Source organism: Hippopotamus amphibius, chromosome 5 (genome assembly GCF_030028045.1).
Source record: "Hippopotamus amphibius kiboko isolate mHipAmp2 chromosome 5, mHipAmp2.hap2, whole genome shotgun sequence".
NCBI lineage: Eukaryota > Metazoa > Chordata > Mammalia > Artiodactyla > Hippopotamidae > Hippopotamus > Hippopotamus amphibius.
The window spans coordinates 51,781,649-51,807,862 of record NC_080190.1 but is presented as its reverse complement, the minus strand read 5'-3'; the positions used below and the strand labels follow the sequence as shown (position 1 = coordinate 51,807,862).

Genomic DNA, 26,214 nt, shown 5'->3' with positions numbered 1-26,214 from the left:
ACCACTTTTCAATAACTGAAAGAAATCTGAAGAGGACTTTTACTTAATGAAAAAAAGGTGAAAAGCAAAAATAGTGCTGGACATTCGTCTTGAAGGGAGCCAAACTGTTACAGAGGTGGTGCACCACCAAGCCTCTTCTCCGGAACCACACTCCGCATCGCCATCAGCCATAGCTTTGAGCTATTCTTGTGTGTATCTCTGCTTTACCTCGATTTTGTGCATCTGTTAGCTAGATGTCTCCTAAGGTGATTGCTTCTTCACTTTACGCCATTTTGGTTTACGAAAGGTTTCAGGGGAATGCTCTACTTTCACATAGTGGGGGAAGACTGCAATTGAGAAAAAAAAACAATGACTAGGTATTTTCAATTTTTCCACTTTAAAAAATTCATTTTTTATTTTGAATAATTGTATTTGTAATAATTATTCTTTTTTTATAAATTTTATTATTTATTTATTGGCTGCATTGGGTTTTCGTTGCTGCACACAGACTTTGTCTAGTTGTGGTGAGCGGAGGGCTACTCTTCATGTGTGGGTTCTCATTGCCGTGGCTTCTCTTGTTGCAGAGCATGGGCTCTAGGCGTGTGGGCTTCAGTAGTTGTGGCACACAGGCTCAATAGTTGTGGCTCACGGGCTCTAGAGCACAGGCTCAATAGTTGTGACACATGGGCTTAGTTGCTCCGCGGCATGTGGTATCTTCCTGGAGCAGGGATTGAACCCGTGTCCCCTGCATTGGCAGGCAGATTCTTAACCACTGCCCCACCTAGGAAGTCCATGTAATAATTATTCTTGAAAAATAATTTTAGATTTGCAGAAGAGTTGCAAAGATACTAGAGTTCCCTTCGCCCACATTTCCCTACTATCAGCATCTTAAAAAGGTCAGTACAGGTATATTTATTTTTGATTGTCATTTCAACCAAATTACCTGTAGCTGTACTATTGATCTTAATCAAGATCACTGCTATGTGCTCATAGCAGGTCATGCTTTTAGGTGGTCATGTGACCTTAATTCCTTGTTCCTCAGGCTACAGATGATTGATTGCCTTTTGGGAAGGTGCCTTTTGGGAAGGTGCCTTTTGGTCAGCCATGTCTAATCTAAATGCTAGCCAGAAACCTATGCTGTGACTTGATCAGAAAGATGACTTTCCAATATTAATTTCATTTCTCATCTCTGTGTATGTTCATAATATCCTTGTCCCCCCCTTTAAATGTGGTCCAAGTGTTTTCTTTTTTAAACAAACAAACAATCCTTGTCAAAATGGTATGAATTAGGAAACTCTGTCATAGTTCACTGTGGCTGGAGTGTGAGTATATGTGTTGGGGGTGGGGAGGGTAGAAGCAGGAGAAGAAGTGGGAAGAGATCATGTGGGCCAGCTCACCAAATGGTGTGTCTCTTTAGAGGACCATTTCATTGGCTTTACTGATATCCTCTGTTGTGTGTTTGTTCTTTGTGATTTTTGATTCTAGAGATGGAGATCTTTCATAGGTTCTAGGACATTTTCAACTGTTACCTCTTCAAATACTGTCTCTATTCAATTCTGTCATCTCTCACTTTATTTTCTTTGTATCTTACCTATTCTTTTTATTCAACTTTTTTTTTTATGCTTTATTCTGAAGGTGCCTGGGGTCAGGCAAAGTGTCACCTTAATCCAAGGTTTGTAATTTGCAGGACCATGAGGCAATGTAAACCTTAGTTACAGGACTTCAGGGACTGGTTTATTTTCAGACGACTGTTACCCTGAGGGTGTTGCCCTTTAGGGTTACAGGTTTTAGTGGGGAAACTCTCTTACTAGACTCATTTTACATGGGGCCTGTGCTTGAATTATGTTCTCCATACCCTATGACACCATCAAACAAAAAATTTATATTTTCCCTCATGATCAAATGCCTTCAGATCAAAAGCAGCTCCAGTGCTAACTTACTCTAGGTTCCTGTTTTTTTCATACAGTTTTAGCTGGGTAATTCCTTACTATCTTGTTATGGCTTAGTGACTTTTAAGAATTTTGTTTTTTATATTTCACCTAGTGTTTTTAGTTGTTTTCATTGGATAAGTTGGCGTGAATCTTGCTCATCACTTTGGAGAGCTGGAACTTATGTTGTTATTTACATATTTAAGTGTGTCTAATATTGATCATGATTAACTTAAACACACACACACAAGATCCTTTTGTATTCTACTTAAAGTTGCATTAGAGTTATAGATTCATGTGGGAAGAACTGATATCTTACATTATAATTGAACCATAAAAGAGTATGAAACACCTTCCATCATATTCAAATAGCCGCTGTTGTTGTTCAGAGTTTTTATAGGCTTTTATTCCTATGGACTTTATTTTAATTTATGTTAAGTTCTTGTTGTTGTTGTTGTTGCTGTTTGACGTGGACCGTTTTTAAAGTCTGTGTTGAATTTGTTACCTTCCGTATTGCTTCTGTTTTATGTTTTGGTTTTTTGCCTGCGAGGAATGTGGAATCTAAGCTCCCCGACCAGGGATCAAATCTGCACTCCCTGCATTGGAAGGCAGAGTCTTAACCACTGGACCACCAGGGAAGTCCCTATTTATTTTAATTTAAAAGAAACTTGTCTTGATTCTTCGTTGGATTTGTTTCTGTTTTGTGTTTCTGTTTTAAATGGCTTTAGCCTGGCAAAGGCACCTTGTGAATTTATATACCATCTTTGTAAAACTCTGTAATTGCATTCTTCTTAAAATAGAAATGGGAACTTATTTATGGTCTTTTTTTTGACTTTGATATCCAAATTAAAATGTGGTGGCTGTCTACTTTTAATTTTTTTAACTCCTTAGTACTCAGATTTATTAGAAGATTTTAAAGTTTGTTTTGTCTCTCACATTTTAAAAAAAATAGTTAATTTGATTGCATGGGGTCTTAGTTGCAACAGGAGGGCTCCTTAGTTGTGGCTTGCAGGCTGCTTAGTTGTGGCATGTGAACTCTTAATTGAGGCATGCATGTGGGATCGAGTTCCCTGATCAGGGATTGAACCTGGGCCCCCTGCATTGGGAGTGTGGAGTCTTAACCACTGTGCCACCAGAGAAGTCCATCTCTTACATTTTACTTTGATTATTCATCCATTCATATAGAACTGTGTATCGAGCACCTTCCTCTATGCTGCAGTTTATAGTATAAACTCTGCCAGCAGAGTTTCCTTGCCTTGGGGTGTGATATTTAAAGCCATGGTTTTAGAATTTAAAAAGCTCTTTTTACTCTGAAGCCTTCAGATACTGCCATTGAAATTCTTATCTTTCAAGAACTATGGTTTCAGTGGATTAAAGAACTAACTATAAAGTTGAAACTGTAAAAGTCTTAGAAAAAATGTAGGTGTAAATATTTATGATCTTAGACTAGGCAGTGGTCCCTTAAATAGGACACCAAAAGCCAAAGAAAAAATAGATACATTGGACTTCACCAAAATTGAAAACTTTTGTGTATCAAAGGATACTATCAAGCTAGTGAAATATCAAAGTACCAATATCTTTTCATAGAGTAAATGGGTCTAGAACTTAGGGTAGAATTCTCAGCTGCAATGTAAATTTTGTCATCCTCACTGAGTAGGTAATGTAAATATAGTAATCCTGGGATGGATGTGAGAAAGGGAGAGGATCAGAATCTAAGGACTGAGTAGAGAAAGGAAGGAAGAATCTGAGAGGTTGAAATGAGTATGAATTACTGTAGAAGCTTCCCCAACGCGATTTTAAGTTTCTCGGGGGCTAAGATTATCGTGTTCATCATTTTATCCCCAGTTCTTATCATAAAGTAGCTTTGTTGCAGGAAAGGGGATCCCTTCCAGGGCCCAAGAGTGGGCTCTTGTCTGATACACTCAGAAATGAATTGTCTGAGGAGGCGCACATGCTGACAAAGCAAGAGCCTTTATTGGGAAGGGGCACCCGGGTAGAGAACAGGAGGATAAGGGAACCCAGGAGGACTGCTCTGCCACACGGCTCACAGTCTCAGGTTTTATGGTGATGGGATTAGTTTCTGGGTTGTCTCTGGCCAATTATTCTGACTCAGGGTCCTTCCTGGTGGCACACGCATCGCTCAGCCAAGATGGATTCCAGTGAGGAGGATCCTGGGAGGTTGGTAGGACATAGGGACTGGTGTCTCCTTTTGACCTTTCCTGAATTCTTCTGGTTGGTGGTGGCTTGTTAGTTCTGTGTTCCTTACCAGGGCCTCCTGTCATAAAACAGCTCATGCAGATGGTTACTGTAGTGCCTGCCCAGGGTCAGTGGTTTCAGTCCGCAGTTCCTGTAACAGGTTTTCAGTAAATGTCATTAAATGAAGACTGAGAAGTTTTAAGAAAAGAGTGGTCAGCAGTGTCAAATGTAGAAAATGGGACAACTGCTATAAGGACAGAACAGAAAGTAGCTGGTTGATCATTTTCTATAGAACAGTTTCAGTGGAATCTCCATGGTGGAGATAAATGCCCGGTTGCTGAGAACTGGAGTCAATAGTTGTGAGAGAGTGAAAGCAGTAAGTGCAGACATTCTTTTCAGAAAACTTGTAGAGATACAGGATCATAGGTAGAGGGCATGTTCTATCAGGATGAGAGAAAGTTCATCATGTTTATGTGCTAAACGGAAAGAATCAAGGGAGGGAGAAGTTGATGATACAGGAAAAAGGAGGTTTGTGAGATTGATTGACCATTGTCCTTTAGAGTAGAGGGAACAGAGTAAGGATACTAGGTTTGAGTAGGAGTAGGAATACTGTTTCTACTGAAGTAGGAAGAAAGAAGGGATGGTGCAGATGGAGAAAAGTGTTTGGGTGATAGGTGAGGAATTTGGGCTATCAGCACACTTCATGAATTTTTCAATGAAGTAGGGGGATCACCTCATCAGCCGAGATTATAGGGGATAGTGCTGGTGATGTAGGGGCGAGTTTGAGGAGAAAGGGAGAATTTCAAGAAGGTCAATGAGAGAGATGAGAGGGCTAACTGAATGGGATTACTTAGGATTGTAATAATTTTTCATGGCTCTGGTATATATAGTTGTGTGATGATTTTTCCCCCCTCTCTCAGGCCTCACCAGCCTGAGGGTCTGAGTAGACAAGCTGAACAACTGGACTGATTTTGGTGTGAGTTTTACAGGGCCACTGTGGCAGACAGAGTAAGGATGCAAGAAATTCCAGTAGTTAGAACATTTGAAGTTCTGGGTCATTGAGTCTAGGTTGAGTAGCGAACAAATGAAACCAGAAAGTAGCTGCTGGGATATGAAGTAGCCAAGACTGGATACTGGAATTTAAGATTAAATAGGAGCAGTTTCTGGTTATGACTGAATGCAAGATCTGGCTATGGGATGGGTTTCTGAAGTGGAGAGAAAGTGAAGATTCCTGGAGTTGAGGAGATAAGGGAACTGTAGAGCTAGGATTTTACAGGAGTCAGCTACATAGAAAGTGAGTTGCTTAGAATGGTGGCAGACAGAGCAAGGAGTGGAAAGATTCTGAACCAGGTTACAAAGCTGTTAGTGAATGTGGGAGAGTGACCAAGAGGCCAGTAGATGACAAAGAGAGAGAGGTAGCAACAGATGACCTAAACCTCAAGAGATGTACCTTTATTTGAGGGTAGAGAACTGTGATGGTGAATAAGGCACGACTTCCACACTTCGCATTTGCTGAGTGGGAGAGAGAATAGCTCGCACCCAGATTAGTTTAGAGAACAAGATTGCTGGCAACCAGTTTAAATTGGTTGGGGTTTAGGATATTTGTTTGCAGTGGAACAGTGTAAAGGGTTGTCAGGAAGTATAGCTATTGAAGGGTGTGCGATGGTTGAAGGAGAGAGTACAGAGCAGAATGCAGCAGGAAAGAGGGATTAGTCGGAGGGGCTTACATTTTGGATGATTATAAGAACATGGTGGTTTTAGCTAATCTCAAAATTTGTATTAATTTTGTGGGAAAAATGCATTGATTCTGACAGATTGAGGTTCTGAGTTATGCACAAAGCTAGAGGACTTCATTGTTTTCAGGTCTACTTGGCAGTGTTTAGCAGTCTGTGGCCTTTGTTCAGCGTGTCATAAAGAACCCTAGCATGGGGCTTTTTCTCTTGTGGCAAGGCTTACCCCTGGGAAGGCTGGAAAGGAGGGGAGGAAGCAATTGGTGCTCTCTTGATTTTTTGGCCTTGACAAACTTGTCTCTAAGGGGTGGGTATGTGGGTACAGATAACCCGATTCCAAATTGGGGTGAGAAATCGTTAGGTCTTCAGGCCTTTGCACAGAGGAAACCAGGTTGAGAGGGAGTGTAAAAATATCTGAGTCACAAAAAGAGGGAATGGCATTATGAATAGTTCTTGATCTCTTTCAAGGCATGTAAATTTAGTAATACTGCAACAATAGTTAAGCCATATTTAAGTTATAAAGTATAACCTGAAATGCTACATGTTAAATGTCTTACTGTTTTGGCTGTGCTGCGCAGCTTGCGGGATCTTAGTTCCCCCACCAGGGATTGAACGCAGGCCACAGCAGTGAAAGCGCCAAGTCCTAACCATTGGACTGCCAGGGAATTCCCTAAATGTCTGTTTTTGGAATTAGAAAATGTATCAATTCATAAAGTTGCAAAATAATACTCTTAAGAGTTTTACCTCTCCCATTATGCCTTAAAACCAAAGATTACACTACATTAATCTTTGGCATATTTAAAATATACTTTCAGACTTCCTCAGGTCACAGAATATTTAGAATCATGATGCATGGTGTTTTTGCAGAACATTAAGAAATGCTGATGTGTGTGATTTCACTATACAAATCGAGAGCAATTTTGATAGCAGTAAATATGACTTTGTTGTATGTTTAACCATCTCTGCCTCTCACAAAATAATAAATAACCTTTGAAAGAAATCACATTTCACACTTTTCCCATCTTTGACCACTAGACCAGTTTGCTTTGCATTGTTTCTTTTGTCATCTAGTAGAACTTTAGCTTAAAGGCAAGTGGTATCAAGTAAGAGTTCAGCAAAATTGACGTAATAAAGAAAACCTGGAAAATATAGAGAAGTAGGAAGAAGGGTCATCTATGGCTCAAATCAACCATAGTTGACATTTGGGTGTATTTTTTATTTATCGTTTGTTTGTTTTTGTGGGCTAAGTGACTTTATTAGTGAAAGCCAAGATTATAAAGGACTTGAGTTGGCATTGGGACCCTTCTTCTTGCCAAAGGTGGGCACAACATTGACAAAGTGTCTGTTGTACTGTGTACAGCTCTTGGTCCTGCCCGGCGTCGTCTTCTTTTTCTCTTGTTTGGCTACCTTGGGAGTCTGACCTCTCACTTTCCTGGCACGTCCAGGAAACCATGGACTTTACCTCCAAGCATGTAGACGGCTACTTCCAGAGTGCTCAGAGCCTCCACCCCACACTAGCCCAGGGAAGCCTCATCCTCTAGGGTTGTGCCTGCCAGGAGTAGGACGATCTTCTGCAGCAGTGCCCTCCAGTGAGGCTATATGAGCCTTGAATAGGGTGACTGTCTCCTGGCTGGTCACCTCTGGAGTGTGTAGCTCCTGGGGGCAGACAAAGAGCTGCATCTTGGTGACTGAACCACAGTACCGCTGCTGCTACCACGGAGATGGAGTTGAGAAAGAGGAAGGAGCCAGGGCATGCACGTCCTCTCTGCTGTGTGCCACGTCACTGGATATATTTTTAGATTTAGTTTTTGTCTTAAATTTTGATTACTTGGTGTTTTGTTGGCTTATTTTAGAAAATTATGCTTATATTACAGAAATACACTAGTAACTTGCTTTTTCACATAGCATTATTCATAATCTTTAAAATATAATTTGTAATGACTGTGTAATACAACTGATGTACCACTCTTTGTTTAATCCTTCCCCTAAAATTAGACTTATTTATTTATTTGTGGCCCACTGCATGGCTTGTGGGATCTTAGTTCCTGGACCAGGGATCAAACCTGTGCCCTTGGCAGTGAGAGCTCGGAGGCCTAACCACTGAACCACCAGGGAATTCCCTAGACTTTTTTTTTTCCCTCACTGAGTGGCCTGCTGAATCCTAGTTCCCGACCAGGGATGGAACCTGGGTTGTGGAGCTCCCAGGCACTGAAACTGAGTGGGGCCTGGGCGCAAAGGCCTCCTTTTGTTCACCATTTCTTGTAGGCAAGACTCCAGCCTCTATAACTTTCCTTGAGTTCCAAAGGGTGGATTCAAACGGCTGCTAACCAAGGGAGGAGCAGGCAAGAAACCACTGGTGAGGCAAGATTAAAGGGACCAGAGAAGCTCATCAAGATTGAGACTGACCACCTGAGATTGAGGGAGTGCAAGCCCTGTGCGCACCCTAATATTGTCAGAGACCCCATCTTTGAACCACTGTTATAAAACCCTTCATTAAATCCTCTGGGGTTGGGACACATAGTTTTTCCAGTCAGAAGCCCAGTGTGTTCCCCTTTGCCTGGCAGAGCAATAAAGCTATCCTTTTCTACTTCACCCAAAGCTCTGTCTCTGATTTGATTCAGCACCAGTGTACAGAGAGGCCAAACTTTTGGTAATAGAAGCGAGATAACAGAAGCGCAGAGTCTTAACCACTGGACCACCAGGGAAGTCCCACCGTAGATTTTTTTTAGTATTTCTGATTTTCCACAATATTAAACAGTGTTGCAATATGTGTATTTATATAAGGTTTTATCTTGTATTCTTATTTATTTCCATAGTATAGTTTCTTGGAAATTGATTAGTTTGATCAAAGGGTATAAGCATTTCTGAAGATCCTGACACACTGCTTAGAAAAAATTCTAAATGGAAGGGTATATCCCTTGGCCCTTTGGCGATTTGTGATGAACATCAACTTTCATCAGCTTAATAAAGGCTCAGGGAAATGATATTACTACTAATAATTTAATATTTATCAAACACTTACTATTTTAAGGCTTTGTTCTAACAAGCCCAGATGTATTAATCTTTCTAATTGTTACAACAAATCTCCTTTCTGCAATTATCTCGCTCCTTTTTTTTTTTTTGGTAGATGGGAGAACCGAGACCCAGAGTGGTGAAATAACATGCCCAAAATCCCATGGCTAGGCTAAGAGGTGGAAGAGCTGGGATTCAAACCCAGTCTGGCTCCAGAGGCTCCAGGTATTATGTTATACTGTTTGTAACCAGCGAAGAAACTGGTTTAGCGTTAAGTCCAGCATTTCTCAAAATTGTTTGACTGTAGAAACTCATTATCTTTCAATATTTTTATAGGGATTAGTCTTCCATGACATTAACTCTGAAAAATGCTGCTTTGAGCCAGCCTACGCTGATGATCTGCAGTCTTTCGAAAAGCATTGTTTTAGAGTAGAACTGGTTTCTTTTAAAACTTGATTCTCTTTTGGTAATATTAAATGGTATATTTATTTATTTGTTACTTTTTTTCTACTCGAAATCCTAGTATTTTGACTTGAAGGCATTTTATGTTCTCTTTCACAATGACCGTCCTAGGAATTTTTAAAAGGTTAATATCACTCTGTAGTACTGTTGAGATACTAAAACAGTTCATAATCCAAATCAGTATTTTACTCTGCTTTATCTGCTCTAATAGTATATTATCATAAATTTAAAAGAAACTGACACATATTTAGTGCCATGAAACATTATAATAATTGACATCAGAGTTTGAGCCTTGGCTCTGTCTCTTTATTAGCTATGTGACCTTAGAAAAGGTGCTTCATTTCTCAAAACTTCTGTTTCTTCCTCTAAAAGGTTAATATCTTGCAGGATGGCTTTGAGAATTAAATGAGAAAATTCATGCAGTATCTGGCACATAGAAGGTCTCAATAAATGTTAATTACCCTTTTTTTTCCTTAAGTTATCTCAGTTCTATACCATGCATGATTATGAAAATAGTTGGAAAAGAAAAATCAGTTTTAAATTCAGACTGTCTCATCTCAGTGTATGCTGATATCAGCTACATTTCTGAGAAAGTGATGTTGTCATGATACAGGTTGTATGGGAGTTAAAACCGGTTTCCTTCTGGCTTTCCAACTGACATAATAAGCAAAACCTGACTGGGCAAACATAGACCTATTTATTAGATCACTTATTATTAATGTTAAACTAGCTTTGGTGCTGACTTCTCCTGTTTTTGAAATTTCACTGTTGTCATTTAAAATATGACAGACCTTCAAAAGCTTTTTGTAAAACGCTTAGTGGTTTAAATTATCCTGCAGAACATAGGAAGTATATTTTCCAAAGTGGTGTTCTCTATCTAGCAATATGTTCAAAATCATGCAGGAGGCCAGAATTGCCTATATTTTCACATTTACTCCTAGAGGCTTACTCAGTTTTTATGGCAATCAACTTTTGGGTTTAAGGGCAGTGCTTAACATATATAATCAAAGCATGAATAATCATTGAAAAGAAAGCTGTGAAAAGAAAAATCTGTGGGGATTTTTCAGTTTCACAATGATTTACTCCCTAAGCAAAAAGAAGATAGGTTTGGTTTGAGCTGGATATGGGAGAGCTCTAATATTCTATTCTAAGTGCCTCCTGTAGCCCTGGTACATAGTAAACACTCAGTAAATATTTATTGACCAACCGAACCTGGTTTCTAATCCCAACTATGTGCCTTGGAACTTCTGTAACCTTGGACCTTGTTGCACCTTCTAAACTCCTGTTTCCTCTTATGTAAAAAAGGAGGTATCAATATTTACCTCCCAGGATTGTTGTAACAATTAAGTGTTGGTGCAACCAGCCCAGCACGTGGCACGTAGTAGGCACACAATGTATTGCATGTTTCTCCAGACACCTCACTTCATTCTTCAGTAATGTTCTTTTCAAACACTTTTTCTTTCTCATTATCTAAACATTTAGAAGCTGTATTCAAGAGAGAATATGAATGTTTGCCAATTAAACTGAAATTATATTCCTTTGTAGCCCACTCTTGGAATGTTTTAGCAAAAAAATGATTGTATGTCTGACAGACCTTGCTTTGAATCCTGGCTTTGCAGTATACTTGTGTTGTGACCTTAGCGAAGTTACTTAGTCTCTCCGTAAGGTATTGTGAGGCTGAAATGAGTAAAATACATAAAGCCTCTAGTTCCATTGCCTGGTTTGCACAGGCCCTGAATAGATGTCATTATTTTAAGTTGAAATGGTTATTATTTAATCTGATAATTTACATAATTCATGTAGATTGAAAGCCTACTCTCCTCATAACCAATTAAGAGCAACCAGGAAGATTGTGAATGAACATTGGGCAAATTATTGTATAGGCCACTGAATTTGACCTTGTCTAGAATCAGGTTCAGCAGAAGTGGTGGTTTCTTTTGTATTTGAGGCAAAATAAGTTAATGGGCACTTAATGCATTTGGCATGGGTTTTTTTTGTTTGTTGGGTTTTTTTTTTTTTTTGCATATTGCCTTTCTGTATTTTGAATATCAAAATTTTAAAAAATGAATGTCAGAGATAGGTTCATAACGTCTAAAGCAGACCAGGTAAATTTTGCTATCTAAAAGGTTTTTCATCTTTTGCTGATCTTCTTCATGTCCCTCTCCTGTTCTAAAATTCAACATATGATATTGGTAAGCCAAATTTAGTAAAAACATCCTGCCCAAGACCTAAATAGGCATTTCTCCAAAGAAGATATACAAATGGCCAAGAGGCACGTGAAAAGCTGCTCAACATCACTAATTATTAGAAAAATGCAAATCAGAACTGCAATGAGGTATCACCTCACACCGGTGAGAATGGGCATCATCAGAAAATCTACAAACAGTAAATGCTGGAGAGGGTGTGGAGAAAAGGGAACGCTCTTGCACTGTTGGTGGGAATGTAAATTGATACAGCCACTATGGAGAACAGTATTGAGGTTCCTTGAAAAACTAAAAATAGAGTTACCATATGACCCAGCAATCCCACTACTGGGCATATACCCAGAGAACACCATAATTCAAAAAGACACATGCACCCCAGTGTTCACTGCAGCACTATTTACAATAGCCAGGACATGGAAGCAACCTAAATGTCCATCAACAGATGAATAAAGAAGATGTGGTACATATATACAGTGGAATATTACTCAGCTGTAAGAATCAGTGAAACTGGGACATTTGTAGAGACATGGATGGACCTAGAGACTGTCATACAGAGTGAAGTGAGTCAGAAAGAGAAAAACAAATATCGTATGTTAACACATATATGTGGAGTATAGAAAAATGGTACAAATCAACTGGTTTGCAAGGCAGAAATAGAGACACAGATGTAGAGAACAAACATATGGACACCAAGTGGGGAAAGCAGGGAGGGTTGGGGGGGGAGTAAATTGGGAGATTGGGATACCAAACTGTACACTCTAAATATATGCAGTTTATTGTATGTTAACTGTATCTCAAAGTTCTTTAAAAAAAAAACCCAAAAAACCAAAAAAAAAAAAAAAATCCTGCCCATTTTAAAATTAACTTGAATTGTTTAGATATTGTATAAAACTGATTCCTGCCCCGGCAGATTAAGTATTGCAAAGCTGATGATAAGAGTTTTGTGTGACTTCCTGACAAATAGAAAAGCTTAAGGATGGTATTGTGCATTATAGAAAAAGATTTACTTTTGAAAGTGTTTCTAATGTCCTTATCAAATTAACAGCAAGGTTTTTAAAGGAATACCCAAATAATTATTTATTTTGGAATGTGGTGAGCGGGGGCTACTCTTTGTTGCTGTGTGCAGGCTTCTGGTTGCGGTGGCTTCTCTTGTTGCGGAGCATGGGCTCCAGGTGCGCAGGCTTCAGTAGTTGCGGCATGGGGCTCAGTAGCTGTGGCTTTTGAGCTCTAGAGCACAGGCTCAGTAGTTGTGATGTGTGGACTTAGTTGCACCACGACATGGGGGATCTTCCTGGACCAGGGATCGAACCTTGTGTCCCCTGCATTGGCAGGCGGGTTCTTAACCACTGCGCCACCAGGGAAGTCCCTGTGGGGTTTCTTTCATTAATTAAAATATAATTCACATAACATGAAAGTTTCAGTGGCTTTGAGTATATTCAGTGTTGTGCAACCATCACCATTATCTAATTCCAGAACTTCTTCATCACCCTCAAAGGAAACCCCTCTTAAGTTTTCCCCCTTCTCCTAGCCACTGGCAGCCATATCTCTGCTTATATCTCTATGGATTTGCCTATATTCTGCGTAATTTATATAAACAGAATCATATAATATATTGCCTTATGTGTCTGGTTCCTTTCATGTAGCATGTTTTCAGAGTTACCTGTGATGTGGCATGTCAGTACTTTGTAGCTCTTCTGGGCTGAATAATATTTCATTGTAAGGATATACCACATTTGGTTTATGCATTCATTAGTTGGTAGAAATGTGGGTTGTTAGCACTTTTTTTTTTTTTGGCTGCATTGGGTCTTTTTCTTTTTTTCAGAAAAAATTTTTTTAAGTTAATTAATTTATTTTATTGGCTGTGTTAGGTCTTTTTTGCTGTGCGCATGTGTTGGGTCTTTGCTGCTGCTCCCGAGCTTTCTCTAACTGTGGCGAGCAGGGGCTACTCTTTGATGTGCACAAGCTTCTCAGTACGGTGGCTTCTGTTGTTGCAGAGCAGAGGTTCTAGGCTTGCGGGCTTCAGTAGTTGTGGTGCTTAGGCTCTAGGGCACGTGGGCCTCAGTAGTTGTGGCCCACTGGGTTAGTTGCCCTGCAGCATGTGGGGTCTTCCTGGCTCAGGGATCAAATCTGTGTCCCCTGCACTGACAGGCGGATTCTTTTTGTTTTGTTTTGTTTTGTTTTTTTAAGCTTTTTATTGGAATATAATTGCTTTACGTTCTTGTGCCAGTTTTTGAGGTACGGCAGGCGGATTCTTAACCCCTGTGCCACCAGGGAAATCCCTACCCTTGTCTCTTTTGTTCTCACTAGTCATTATCAACTATTCAAACTCCTACATTTGTTCTAACAAATATTTATACAGCCTTCATAAATTTACATGAAATGAAATCATTATAAAGAAATAAAGTGTATTGGTTTCATTGGGGAAATAGAGTTTCAAAGCAGAAAGGATATCAAGATAAATAATATTTATGGAGTAATTTCTAATGCTAGATTGGAGCTTAAGTGCTTTTCATGCCTTTCTCATTTAAGGTGACAATCCACGTGAATTTTATGTTTGGAAGACAAAACATGATTATCAGTCATTCCATAAAGCTTGATGTGAACCCTGGCTCTCTAGGGTAAATTAATCTTTATTCCTTTAAGGATGTATTAGAGAGATTGACTTGTTTTCTTTGACTAATGAAAAATTAAGGGATTTCTTTTTTAGGTAAACTCAGGTTTTAAACTGTGGAAGTCAGCTTTGCAATGTGGACATCAAATTCATTGTTTACTGAATTCTGTAATGTTAACCTAAAATTTTCAGTTGTTTTGCAGTCATTTTTGTTATTAACATGATTTACGTTATTGGGTTGGGTAATTTTATCTACTTCATTTCTGGAATGTCTAAGTAAAGGTAGTTGCATTTGAATTAGAGAAATGTTGGGTTTTAATCAGAGTTTTTCTCTGAATATTGAATCTTTTTTTTTTTTGGCCATGCTGTACCTGGCATGCAGGATCTTAGTTCCCTGACCAGGGATAGAACCCATGCCCCCTGCAGTGGAAGCACGGAGTCTTAACCACTGGACTGCCAGGGAAGTCCCTGAGTATTGAATCTTTTAATAAGATTTATTGCATTTTTTGGTCCATTGTATTAATTTTTCCATTAAAAACCTTCAGTACTGACTAGAAGTAGTATAAAAACTGCTTTCTACCTCAAAAAAATTAAAAACTAAATTTTAGATTAAAAAATCTACTTCAAATAATTAAAAATAGAATTACTGTATGATTCAGCAGTTTCACTTTTGGAAACATATTCTAAAGAAGTGAAATCCCTATCTTGAAGAGATATCTGCACCCCCATGTTCACTGTAGAATTATTTATAATAGCCAAGACATAGAAACAACCTAGGTGTTCATTGTTGGCTGAATGGATAAAGAAACTGGCATGTATTTGTAAAATGGATATTCAACCATAAAAATAAGGAAATCCTGCCATTTGCAACAACATGGATGGACCTCAAGGGCATTATGCTTAGTAAAATAAGCCAGACCAAGAAAGACAAATACTGTATGACATCATTAAAATGTGGAACCTAAAAAAACTGAAGGCACAGAAACAGAACAGATTGGTGGTTGTCAGAAGGGTGGGGGAAGATGGTCAAAAGGTACAAACTTCCAATTAAAAGAAAAATGAATTATAGAGATGTAATGTACAGCATGGTGACATTACTGTATTAAATATTTAAAAATTGCAAACAGTAAATCTTAAAGAGTTCTCATCACAAGGAAGAAAAAAATTTGTAACTGAGCTGATGGACTAAACTTATTGTGGTAATCATTTTGCAATATATGCATATATCAAATCATAGTACCATACTCCTTAAACTAATACAATGTTATATGTCAATTATATCTCAATAAAACTGGGGGGGAAGTCCTCCCAGATAAAACATTGATGGCTGCTATTTTTTTTTTTTTTTTTTGATGGCTGCTATTTTTATTTAAGATGTTGGTGAAGGGAGAGAAGGGAATTTTGGAGGTCAGGTTTTGTATTATGAAACCCAACTTAGTGATTTATACGTACTTAGAAACAGTATAAGTGATCTGTGACCAAAATGTGATTTCTAGGAGAAATGACTATTGTGTAGATGGAGTATCTGCCCATGCTTTATTGTTCTTGGTGTTCAAACTCTGATCTTGTTGCCAAAATAAAGGAAAATGTTTGTCAATTGGAAATTGTAGTGTATTTCTCCATAAAAAGAGTCTGGTTCAAATAGCACTCTTAATTCTAGTTATTCATTTGTTAAGTAAATATTTTAAGCTCCTAATAGAAAGTAGGTACTGTTGCCCGTATTTCTATTCGGCCTCGGTGAACAGAGGCCAGGTTTTTCTTGGCAACAGTACTCTGTTATATACTGTTTATGTTTACAAGGATACAGAGATGAATAAAATAAAGCATGGGACAGTTATTAATCTCAAGTAGCCCTTTTTTTTTGCTAGCTGTTAGAGCACAAAAGAAGTGATTGAAAGTCACCTAACATGGTTATATTTATTCTTTTATTTTTTCCATGGTTCTTAGGTACTTATGGATTTAATTGGCCTTTATTTATTGCCCAGGATCTCAACTTTATTTCATAATTTTTTCCTTTAGAAAAATTTCTCAGATTTTATAACAAAGTAGAACTGAACTTGGAGAGCACAATCTGTGCATAAGTTGGAGACTTTACCTCTTTATAAATGGAAACATGCTGGTCTCAGCATTACTGAGTTAATGTATAGTTACTACAGAGTTTTCAGTTCTAATTGCTGACTTACTTAGGTAAGTGAATGATTGGTCATAATCAACTAAAAAGTGTAAGATAAAGCCTGGTGGCCTGAGTAGTTTTTCAGGTGCAGTCAGTTCTTCAGAATGATAAACATCTTTACAAACAACCTTCATTAATTGTTATTTCTGTGTCTTTTGGATAATCAGACAGTTATCTCCTTGCCCACCCCCTTTTAGGAGACACATGTGAAAGGGTTAGAGGCCTTGATGTTTGAGTAGACAACGTAAGCATTCAAATAAACTTTTGAGTATCGTGACAATCTAATGATTTGAAATAAAAAATAATTTCGGTTATTTACAAAGAGTAAAGTGTTAATTGTGTTAATAGTATTTATTTCTGGCACTGCTGTAAGCACTGTGTTCATTATAGGGGTGAAGCCTTACAACGTTCCTGGGAGAGGGATACTGTTTACCCACTTCATAGATGGGGGAACCGAAGCACAGAAACCTAGACATTTCTGCTCTTCATGTCATGCATTTGGCAAGAGTTATGATAGCACAAGTACAATGTTGCTTTTTTCTTGCTCTTTTCCACTCATGAAATGCATTCCTTTTTGTTATTTTTTGTTTTGCAGGACATTTTGTTAGACTTCTTAGTTTCCAGAGGTCACATTTAAAAAAAAATATTATTTACTTATGTATTGGCTGCATTAGGTCTTCCTTGCTGCGCATGGGCTCAATAATTGTGTCCTGCGGGCTCTAGAATACAGGCTTAGTTGTTGTGGCACATGGGCTTAGTTGCTCTGAAGCATGTGGGATCTTCCCTTACATTGGCAGGAGGATTCTTCCTTTTTTTTTTTTTTTTTTTTTGAGGAACTTTATTATTTTTTGGCTATGTTGGGGAGAGCCGGGGCTACTCTATTGCAGTGCGTAGGCTTCTCATTGCGGTGGTTTCTCTTGTTGTGGAGCTCGGGCTCTAGGCATGTGGGCTTTAGCAGTTGCGGCTCAGCAGTTGTGGCTCAAGGGCTCTAGAGCACAAACTCAGTAGATGTGGTGCACAGGCTTAGTTGCTCCACGGCATGTGGGATCTTCCCGGATCAGGGATCAAACCCATGTCCCCTGCATTGGCAGGTAGATTCTTAACCACTGCGCCACCAGGGAAGTCCCCCAGAGGTCACATTTAGTTGCCAAGGTGGTTTTATGTCCTTGGGAATCCTTAAGTACCTTATTTCCTTATCTTCCACATTTTTCTTCTTCAGAGTTATACAGTTTAATGAGCCAAGTAGTTTGTGAGGGATTGTCCAGGCAGACAGTACTTCTCCATCCCCACCTTCACTCCCCCTTCTCAGAGGTAACCACTCTCAACTCCTAGCTGTTTGGTATTTACCTGTGATTTTTCAAGTAAAGTATTTGATATTTTCAGTTTAGGACATAACTTATTTATATGGTTTTTGTGTCGTTATCACTAACTCAACTCAAAATTTGCTACCAGTTGCCCAAATTTCCTGTTTTCTTTCACATAGTTTATTCTGTCAATGTCGTCATCTCAGAGAAGTCTCTCCAGAGTAACGCGCTCCAGTCTGGAGCAGTTTCCATTTTCTTATAGTGCCCAGCTGTCATTCTAGGAATTTCATTTCTTCTGTGTTGGATCTTCTATTTCTTCTGTTCTGTGTCTTTCTCTTTCTTGGTTTACTCCCACAATTTACTGAAGAAAGGGTGAATGGGAGGCAAATTATTTGATATTTTGCATTTCTGAAAATGCCTTTATTTTCCTCTTAACCTTGATTAATAGTTTGGGCCGAGTATAACATTCAGATTCGGAATCAGTGCTGTTGTAAAGTTCTTAGACTAGGTTAAGTGGTATCGTCATTCCTTGTTATCCCTGGGGAGTGGTTCCAGGACCTCCCATGGATACCAAAATCCTCAGATTCTCAAGTACCTTATGTAAAATGGCGTAGTATTTGTATGTAACCTATGCACATCCTCCTGTATACTTTAAATCATCTCTAGATTACTTATAACACCTAATACAAGGTAAATGCTATGTAAATGGTTGTGAATACAATGTAAATTCTATGCTAATAGTTTTGCTCTTTGGAACTTTCTGTAAATTTTTTTTTTTTTAATCTGCAGTTGGTTGAATCTGCAGATGTGGAACCCATATATACGGCAAGGTGGTGATATATTATTTGAAAATTGTGTAAAGTTAAAGATGTAAGTTGAAAACCCTATAGCGATGGCTAAAAAAACAGTACAAAGCACAAATGATACAAATAGTAGTGCCGTTAAAGCAGTGTTTACAGGGAAACATTGCCTTAAATTCTTATATTAGAAAAGAAGAAAGGTCTCAAATCAATAGTCTAAACCAGAGATCAGCAAACTTCAGCTTGTAGGCCAGATCCAGCCCTTCACCTGTTCTTCTGTGGCTTGTGACCTAGAATGGTTTTTATGTAATAAAAATGCTGAAAAAGAATTAAAAGGAGACTAATATTTTGTGACATGTGAAAATAATAGGAAATTCAAATTTCAGTGACCATAAAGTTTTATTGGAACATAGCCGCACTTATTTGTTTATGTATTGTCTTGATGAGGAAATTGAAACTTCCATACTTGTAATTGCTTACTCTCCTCTATCTTGCAAAGGCCTGCTCGCCACTCTCAGTTAAACAGTAAAATGAATTACTAAGAGTGATCAGATAAGGGAAGACTGTCTGGCTCTCAGGCACCCACCCCAAGCCTTTGTTTGAGACCCTTTGCACATAGACTTGTTAAGTGACCATTAACTTCAACCTGCAACCAATGTGAGAATGCAAATTGGGACCTTAGTCCTGATAGGAATGGAATGTCCGGCTCCTACAAGTTCCTGTTAGGACCCCCTACCATGTGTGTAACCCATGGCAACTCCCACGCTCTGTAACTGCCCGTGACCTATAGTAATTTGTAGCCAATCAGTTTGTACCAATTATAGCTGTATGTTTTAACCTATATAAGGAGAAAACACCCCTGAAATGGGGACCCAGAATTTTGGAGTGTTAGCTCGTCTGGGTCCACCGGCTCAATAAACCTGAGTTCTCCAACTCTCTGAATGTTGTGCTTGGTTTCTCGTGGGATCAGTTCTTTTCTGCAACAGTCTATGGCTGCTTTCTTGCTATATCCACAGTGTACAGTAATTGTAGCAGACGGTATGGCCTGCAAAACCTAAAACACTTTCTGACTTGTTGTAGAAAATATTTGCCAACCTTGGCTATGGATCCTAAAGATTTTAAAGCAGTAATATGGATATATATTTCTCTTTCACCACCTTTATTCAACATTGAACTAGTGGTCCTAGAAAGTGTAATAAGTCAAGAAAAAGAACATAGTTAAGCATAAAAATTAGAAAGATATAAAACTGTTACTCACATATGACATGATTGTGTACATGGAAAACCCTATGGACTCTATAAAAAACAATTTTAATGAAGTTAGCAAAATCACTATATAAAAATAATTTGTAGTTCTCTATATTAGCAATGAACAATTTGAAAACGGAAATAAAAACTATTATTTCTGATAGCATAAAAAACATGTATGAATAAATCTAACTAAGGATATGCTCTCAACACTGAAAGGTAGAAGCATTGCTAATGTGTTTAAAAAAAAAACCTAAATAAATAGTGATATTCCATATTCATGGATTGGAAGACTCAACATTATTAAGATGGAATTCTCTCTGAATTGACCTAGAGATTCAATTCAGTCTTCATTAACATCCTAGTAGGCCTTGTTTGAAAAAATAGATAAGATGATTCTATAAACTTAATCAAGATGTAAAGGTCTAAGAATAGTGAAAATAATTTTGAAAAAGACAGTTGGACTTTTGTTTTCTGACGTCAGGATTTTCCACAAAGCTACAGTAATTAAGACAGTGTAGTGTTGACATAAGGATAGACACATAGATCAGTGATATGTAATAGAGATCTCAGAAATAGACATATATTTTCCTACCGAAGTGCCAAGTCAGTGCAATGGGAGAAAGAAAGACAAATGTTGCTCTAACTTGATATCTGTATGGAAAACAATAAACTATCACCTCAACTCACTCCATACACAGAAACTAATTTGCAATGGATCATATATCTAACATGCAAAAGCAAAAACGATGCAACTTCTGTATTATCTCTCACTTCATAACAAATTTCCCAATACTTCCTGGCTTAAAGCAATAAATATTTATTGTGTTACAATTACTCCCTGTCGGGAACACAGGCGGAACTTAGCTAGGTAATCCTAGCAGAGTCTCTCATAAGGTTGTAGCCAAGATGTTAGCAAGAGTGTAATCATCTGAAGGCTTGACTGGGGCTGGAGAATCCCCTTCTAAGATGGCTTGTTTACCACAGCTGTTGGCTAGAGGCCTCAGCTCTTCCCTGACTATGGGCAGGAGACTTAGTTCTTTACCACATGAATCTGTAGGGCTGCTTGAGCAACCTCATAACATGACAGGTGACTTCCCTCAGTAAGTGATCAAAGAGTGAGCACAAGGATGAAGTGGCATTGCCTTTTATGAGAAAGTGTTGGGAATCACATACCATCACTTCCATCATATTCTACTCATTACTCCAGCCCACATTTAAGGGTAGAGGAATTAAGCCTCACCTCTTGAAAGGAGGAGTATCAAAGAATTTGTGGACATATTTCTTAAATGTCATAACTTCTAGGGAAAAAAAAAGGAGAATATCCCTATGACCTTATAGTATTCAATTATTTATTAGATAAGATCCTAAAACAAAAAAGATACATAAAAAAAGATAAATTGGACCTCATCTAAATTAACATTACTGCCTTTTAAAAGATACCACTGAGAAAAAGAATAGGTAAGCCCAGAATAAGGACAAAATATTTCCAGCATATTTATCTGTCAAAGGATTTATATATAGGGTATGTAAAGAACTGTAATAACTCAATAGTAAAGTGAAGAAAAGAGGAATACTTCAATAACAGACTTGCCCAAAGAGGATATACTAATGACCAATAAGCATTTGCAAAGGTAGTCAACATCGCTTACTCAACAGGGAAATAATGCAAAGTAACTCATAATGAGATACCTCTAGAACAGCTAACAAGAGAAAGGCTGGAGATGCTAAATGTTGAACATGATGTGATGCACCTGGATCTCATCCATTGCTGGTAGGTGTGCAAAATGGTATAGCTGCTTTGGAGAACTGTTTCGCATTTTCTACGGAAGTTAAACATATATCCATCCTATGATTTGACAGTTCTACCCCTGCATATTTAATGAAGGGAAATGAAAACATATGTCCACAAAATTAGGAATTCAAGAATGTTCATAGCTGTCATTCATAAAAGCACCAAACTGGAGACAACTGAAATGTTCATGTACAGGAAAATGGATAAACAAATTGTGGTGTATTCACAGTACTCAACAACTGACACGCCCAACAGCACAGGTGGATCTCAGAACCACTGTGTTAAGTGAAAGAAACCAGATATATTGAGCATATACTGTATTGTTTATATGAAGTTCAAGAAAAGATAAAACTATTCTGTAGTGATAGAAATCAGAAGATAATTGTAGGTTGGAAAGGGAAGGAAGCTGTTTAGAAAAGGACATGAAAGAACTTCCTGAGGTCCATGGGAATGTTCTGTATTTTGTTTTGGGTGATGGTTACATGGGTGTAGACCACTGTCAGTAGTCATCAGACAGAATTCTTAAGACCTGTGCCTATTACTGAATATTTATTTACACTTCAAATTTTAAAAATAGTAAACGAGTCTAGGGAAAGAATATTTAAGGCCGAGGGAACAGCTAGTGCGCATAGGTGCTATGGTATACTTTGGGGTATTTAAGGTGAAAGGAAGAAAGTGGTTTAGGTCAGGAAGGTAGCTCTGTCATCTGTGGTTTGTTACATTTACTCTGTATATTTTAACCTGCTAAGCAACAGGTTTTAAAATTTGAATATTTAATGTCTCGGAAATGTATCATCCCATTGCCAGATGATTAAAGAGAGAGGGAGAGGGAGGGAGAGAGAAAGAATTTGTCAGATATGAAGGAAGAGATTAAAAGAGGGAGCGAGAGCAAGAGATCCTCTTAAATGCCGTTTATTATTCACGTCATTATTAAGTTTACAGTAAACCTTCCAAGTGGAATTCTTTGATACTGAAGCTCCTCTGTATTGAAGTTCTTTTCTTACCTCTCTAGATGCGCCAGTGCTTTGTGAGTGTGTTTCATATGACTCAATGGCAGGGTTCTGGCTTGGATTCTAGCTCCACAGTTGTGCAGGGTCAAAAACCCAGAGAGGCAGTATGCTATATGCTGGTTAAGATCTTAGGCTCTGCAGTTTGATTTCCTGCATTCCAGCCTTAGCTTCACTGCCTGAGGCTGTGTGACCTGGCGCAGATTCCTTTAACTTCTATAAACCTGTTTTCTGAGGGGTCAGAAGGATAAGAAGGGAAATGAGTGAGGTTATTGCAAATAATCCAGATGATGGTGATTTGAACTAGGGCAGGAGCAGGTGAAAGTGGAGACAAGTGGTCAAGTTCTGAATGAATTTTAAAGGTAGGGCTAAAAGGATTGATGACAGGGCTTCCCTGGTGGCGCAGTGGTTGGGAATCTGCCAGCCAAGGCAGGGTACATGGGTTCGAGCCCTGGTCAGGGAAGATCCCATGGAGCAACTAAGCCCGTGTGCCACGTGTTCCATAACGAGAAGTCACTGAAATGAGATGCCCGTGCAGCATAATGAAGACCCAATGCAGCCAATAAATAAATAAATTTAAAAAATAAAATAAAAGGATTTGATGACAAATTGGAAGTATGAGAAAAAAAGAGCAATCAGTGAGGACACCAAGGTTTTTGGCTTGAGAAACTGGGAGAATAGAGTTACCATTTACTGAGATGAGTCTGGACTTTTTACAAAGGAATGTCAGGGCTGAAATTGCAAAGGGTTTTTTTGTTTTTGTTTTTGCTTTGTTTTGTTTTCTTGATTTTGTTGTGTTTTTCACCTTTCTAAGGAGATAAGAGCAAGCACAGGTGTTGGCAGGCAGACCCCTGGGACCCATGTTATACTTGAGATCTTGATTACATCTTACAGGTCAGTCCTTCTGCTGTTTCAGGGTGTGGGGGATGGGGGAGTGAAGTGTGATATTTTAGCATTGCTCCTTTGACCTTCCTTAGGAAGAGTTAGTCTTGGATAAGTTGACATCTTACTGTCTGAGACATTTTCTAGGAAGACTGGATCCAAAAGTTTTATACCATTGTCTGCAGCCTCATTACCCAGAACCTGAAGCTAGATTGCTTAGTTGCCAAACAGGTTTAATTCTGTTTTCTACCTCATTTAATTCTTATGTGTCGTGAGATTCTTAAATGCATATTATACTTTTTAGATGCAATTCAACCTTATTTCTATTACTATTTTATTTTTAAAAACTTTTTACAGGAAAACAGAGTAGAGTGTTTCCCTTTATTTCTTAAGTTGTTCCTAACTATTATAATGTTTCTGATAAAATGTATTAGGAGGCATACTTCACTAAGACATTTCTTCCTGTATTTATATGGTTCTTAACTAGAACACTATGTAATTTATTTCTAAACCTAAGAGTGAGAAGGGAAACTGACAAAACAGGACACCAGGATAGTGTGCTTAAACTGGGACTGTACTGGGCAGATCAGGATGTCCGCTCACCCTATTCTTAAGGCAGAAGAGCAGCTAAATTAAGGTCACTTCCTGTTTAAATGCTTACTTAGAGAAGGCAAATGCCTGGAATAGATTGGGAGGGAGGAATTCCCACCGCACTGCATTGCAAGCAGGACTAAGAGGCTCACTGCACTGCACTAGTCTTGGGGTACCTCAAGTGGTGATGAGAACATGATTACAAATCTCTCATTTGGAAAACCAAAGGCTATTGCAAAGGAAATGAGAGCTTATACAAAAAGATTTAAGAAATCAATTGTCTGCTTATAGGTTTATTTTAGTAGCTAGTATTTTAGATACAAGAATAATAGCTTTAAACTTGAATTAATTTTGTTTTTGAGTGACAAAGTGTATCTTATACTCTTTCATAAGTGACATAAAATGTAACAACGTTCTATCATTTTAAGTAGGAAATTCGGATACTAGCATTTAGTAACTATTGGTTATTTGTAAGAGTAAAAAGTTCATGAATGTGCATAGTAAGTGGGTTACTAGTACTCAATGTTATTGCTTAGCACAGTGAATTAAGATAAATTGGATTGATTGAATGAGGTTAAAGAATAGAACTATTTCTTTTTTAGCACCACTTGTATCAGTCACTATGGAGAACGCATAGAAACTGCAGAAATGGTTTCTAACTTCAAGGTAAATAGTAGCAAACTGAATATTGTTTTTTAAAAAATAAATTAAAATAAAATCTTTCCATATATAATCTTCTATGGTCTCCTTGTTTTACATATCAGTATATTAAGGACAATTTTTTTGTGATAATACATATCTTCATGACTTTAAATGACTATATAGTTTGCCTTTGCGTGGATGTGCCAGAATTTATTTATCAGACCTCAGTGTATGTTTTCCTCACTTTGCTAACATTTTACATGATACTGCTGTGAACATCCTTGTAGCCAAATCCATGAGCGTGTATACGATGTTCTTCTCTTTAGGTTAAATCCCTAGAAATATAATTATGGGGTCAAAGGGATATAGAATTTTAAGACTTTTGACATACATTGCCATATTGCTCTCCAGAAAGACTTTACTAGTTTAAACGCTCATCAGTATGTTATTTCCCTGCACCCTTGTACCTTTTTCATCAATCTTTGCTACTTTGATACGTAGAAATGTCTTCTCATTAATTTATACATTTTCTTTAATTTTATCAGGAAGGTGAATGTTTTCTTTGTTTTTAACCGTGTATTTTTTTTCTGTGATATAAACCTGGTTATCTATTTTTTTTTTTTTGGCTGCGCCATGCAGCTTGTGGAATCTGAGTTCCCCAGAGATCGAACCTGGGTCCACAGCAGTGAAAGCCTGTGTCCTAACCACTGGACCACCAGGGAATTACCAGCCTGGTTATCGTCTTAACCCACTTTTCTATTATTTTGTGTGTCTGTGTGCACATGCTTGCATACTCCTCATATGTTAAGGATTTTAATCCAAATGTAAGTTAAAATTCACTAGTTTTTTCAATTTGGAAATAGTTGGGGAAATAGAAATGAAACACCAGTGAAGTACCTCTATACCCTCACTAGTAAAATTACTTAAAAAAAAATTTTTATTTATTTATTTATTTATTTTGGCTGTGCTGGGTCTTAGTTGTGGCATGTGGATTCAGTTGCAGCACACGAACTCTTAGTTGCGGAATGCAGGCGGGATTTAGTTCCCCGACCAGGGATCAAACTCGTGTCCCCTGCATCGGGAGCGCAGAGTCTTACCCACTGGACCACCAAGGAAGTGCCCAAATTACTTTCTAATATGCTAATAACAAAGTTGTGGTAAGACTGAAACTCTTGGCCATTGTTTGTGGCATTATAAATTGTCCAGTTCTTTTGCAAACAACAAGATAATAAATATTAAGAGCTGTCACAACGTACATTATCTTTGACCAAATAATTCCGTACCTGGAATTATTATTTATCACAAGAAAATAATTGAAAAGCAATGCTAAATTCCTCATCATTTATTGTGTCAATGGCTATCATAGTGACAAATTAGAAACAGATGAGTGAATTAGAGCATAATGGTGAACTAAATTAGAGGCATCCTGAAAATATTAAGCTAGCATTAAAAATGATTAAGAAGTTATAGGTTGACAGAAGAGTGGCATTACATAGATTGAAGCAGAATACAAAATTATTTCAATTTTATGGCTACAACTGTGTAAAAATACACACTAAAAACAAAACCCTGAAATACAATGTGTTGGTTTTTATGTGTCACTAAGTATCAGTATGTATGTGTAGAATTTCTGAGGTTTAAGACTCTAAT

The 26,214-nt window shown here is 38.0% G+C and overlaps 1 protein-coding gene and 1 pseudogene across 8 annotated transcripts in view; one reads left to right on the top strand and one right to left on the bottom strand.

Moving 5' to 3' along the window:
• SHLD2 (shieldin complex subunit 2) overlaps positions 1–26,214 on the top strand; it is a 94,899-nt gene that overhangs the window by 9,719 nt on the left and 58,966 nt on the right. For 2 of the 8 annotated variants that reach the window (XM_057734238.1, XM_057734240.1), the window contains exons 3-6: positions 8,961–9,070; positions 18,389–18,469; positions 23,264–23,343; positions 24,525–24,588. The exons of 3 other annotated variants lie outside the window; for them this stretch is intronic. The gene's annotated coding sequence lies outside the window, so the exon portion shown is untranslated. The remainder of the gene's footprint in view (positions 1–8,960; positions 9,071–18,388; positions 18,470–23,263; positions 23,344–24,524; positions 24,589–26,214) is intronic. 3 more of the 8 variants (XM_057734243.1, XM_057734242.1, XM_057734239.1) reach the window with 3 other exon arrangements.
• On the bottom strand, positions 7,106–7,519 carry LOC130853307 (FAU ubiquitin-like and ribosomal protein S30; annotated as a pseudogene).